Source organism: Merops nubicus, unplaced genomic scaffold (assembly GCF_000691845.1).
Source record: "Merops nubicus isolate BGI_N331 unplaced genomic scaffold, ASM69184v1 scaffold6335, whole genome shotgun sequence".
Lineage (NCBI taxonomy): Eukaryota > Metazoa > Chordata > Aves > Coraciiformes > Meropidae > Merops > Merops nubicus.
The window spans coordinates 1-2816 of record NW_008608884.1 but is presented as its reverse complement, the minus strand read 5'-3'; positions in this window follow the sequence as shown (position 1 = coordinate 2816).

Sequence of the window (2816 nt, the reverse complement as noted above, 5' to 3'; positions counted from 1 at the left end):
CTTGAGTGGAAACATAAGAAAGCAGTCACATCTTTAAGGTCACAAATCACGATTGAATTTGCACTTCTGAAGCAAAGCTGGAATGTGGAGGGGGAGTTAAAGATGAATGCCTTTGCTGACAAGAACTTCTGTCACACTAGCTTGATGGTGAGCTCAATCTAGTCATGTAACATTTTCAATACAAGGACAGGCATAGCCTTTCTCCCTCAGTATTTTCCATACAACAGGGGAGAGCCAAAACAAGCACAGCTGGCCTGTTTTCCAACAGAAGAAACATCATTTCCTGGTACTTTCTGCTTACATGATAACTAAGGGCTATTTAGAAAAGAGTTTCCCTGAAGTGATGAGATCTGTGCTAAAGGCAGCTTACAGATTAACTACTTTTTTTCCTGTTACTGAGGTGTGTTTCATAAAACATAATCTGAAAGGAAAACTTGACAGAAAAAGGCTGTTCAATTCTCCTAACAATACATGCCTACCCTTTCCATTCTGCACTTTTAGTCAGAAACACAAGGTGTTTTCTTTTTGGATAACTTTAACCGGACAAAAGCATAGTAGTGCTGGAGAGCTGATTATTATTACTGCAAACATACGTGCTGGAGATAAACACAGTAGATGTTAGTAGATCATTAGCTCAAAGGTAAGGGAGGGGCACAGTCAATCCTCCACTTAAAGACAATGTTGGCTAACAAAACTTCTAGTTCCTGAAAGGTCTGGGAGTCCTGCCTATTGCTATCACATCAGGATCACAGTTTGAACAGGAGTATGAAATAGGAAGGAAATGAAATAATTCTGGAGTTCAGAAAGACATTAAAACTGAGTTACATGGAAAATAAGGAAAATAACATCCAAGTGGTCTGGCAAAAATATTCAAATTTATGATCAAGATAATATTCCCCAACTCAGCAACCAAGGCACAAACTATGAAGTTGTGGAGTTGAATTTCAGATATAATTACATCCTAAGCAGAGATAAGGGTGTCTTAGTGCACCTACCTGACAACAATGCTGAACAACAACCTGAAACCAGTAGGAAAGTAAAACTTTTGGAAACCTTTCAAAAGGAAAGTACTGGCCAAAGGATTAATGTTCTGTAACACTGATGTTTCTTCTGAAGATAGAAACAATAAAGGGAGAAAAATGCTCCCTTTATTAATGGGAACACATAAAGGTTCTGATAATGCTGATGATCTGATCTGCTTCTAGGATGAACTAATACCACAATATTTTCTCTAACTGTGAATTTGCCAAGGTTGCAAATTGGACTACACCAGTCTAACCAGGGAAAGGTTCATTACTATACTAAGTAGCTCATCTCTTTATTTACTTATCAATTAACAAAACAAACAATGAACTAAAATAAATGTTACTTTGTGAGCTTTCAGCAATCAGGTGGCTTGTCATGATTTGTGCAGTCCACCTATGAACTAGGTAGTTTTGTTTGGTTGATTCCTGTTTATATTTTCGTCAAGAGGACAGCATGATAAACTTTAAAAGTCTTATCTCACTCACTCCCCACTCACCCCCCCCAGTGGCAGGAGTGACATATGCATTAAAATGATCTTATCTGTTTGATTCTTTTTCTTTTCCCTGTTACATGCTCTGTGGGATTTTACAGTATTTGAGTAACAGGTGAGATTAAAGATGTAGCTGTACCACAGTCAGACCCATGTGTCTGGATCTGCAGCCTTGCACCTGAGTGTTTCCAGCTCTGTAGCCATAATATAGACTCTTATAGACAAATTTGCGATACCCTACCTTCCAGAAAGACTCTTAGCCACAGACCCTCTTAAAAGAAGGTACACTGGGCAGAATTACCTGTGGATTTTCACATGGGTCTCTTGAATTTGTGATATCTTTCAACATACATAACATCTGGGGAAAAGCATCCCAGATCTTTATTGGACCTCCACTGGAATTACTGTTGGTCAAACAAAGAAGAATTAAGAATGGGGACAAATTCTGTTATCATCCTTATTCAAAGAAATTTGCAATCAATTGTATTATAAATCTTCCCTGCTCTAATGGACATGAGAATACATCTTTGTAAGCAATAGATTTTTTTATGAGTGATGTGTATAGCACAAATCTGAATGACTGAAAAATTTTCTTTAATTGCAAGCATAGCTGGTCTCACTGTATAGAGAAACAGATTTGAAATACTAATGTAGAAGGTCATCTTTTCCATTTTGAAGGGAATTATATTTTTTTAACACTATGAGGAAATTCAAGTTCTGCCACACAATGTACAGGGCCTGTAGTTTCAAACATGCTTAAGTTAGCCCTTGCCTCCAGGCCTTTTATTTCAATGTAAATGGAATGTCCTGACAGCTGCTTGAACCATTTAACCTGCTCTTGACTTTGTTCCTGTTCTGAGAATTTCCCACACAAGAAGTGTTTATATTTGACTTAGCTAGTTTAGCAGTTAAAGTGTAAACACCACATACCTAGAAAATAAGAACGTTAATTCAACTCTAATGTGTTTCTGAGTTAACAAGTAGCTAGCAAAATGCAGTGAAACTTGAATATCAGAGACTCTTCCTTCTCAGTATGTTTGTCACTAATAATAATAATTAATACTTCAGTACTTAGAAATGCATACTTCATTTAATTTACCACATGTTTTTTAATAACTTTGTAAATAAGTTAGACTTCCTATTCTCATGAATGACAATGATCGAAACAAATTCTTTATGAGATAGTATCTTAATAAATAAGTAAAGTATCTAGACTAAAATATTCATGTAGATAATTAACAGCCATGATATCAAATGTTATGATACTTTGCAAAAGTGAATCATAGAATCCTTTAGGTTG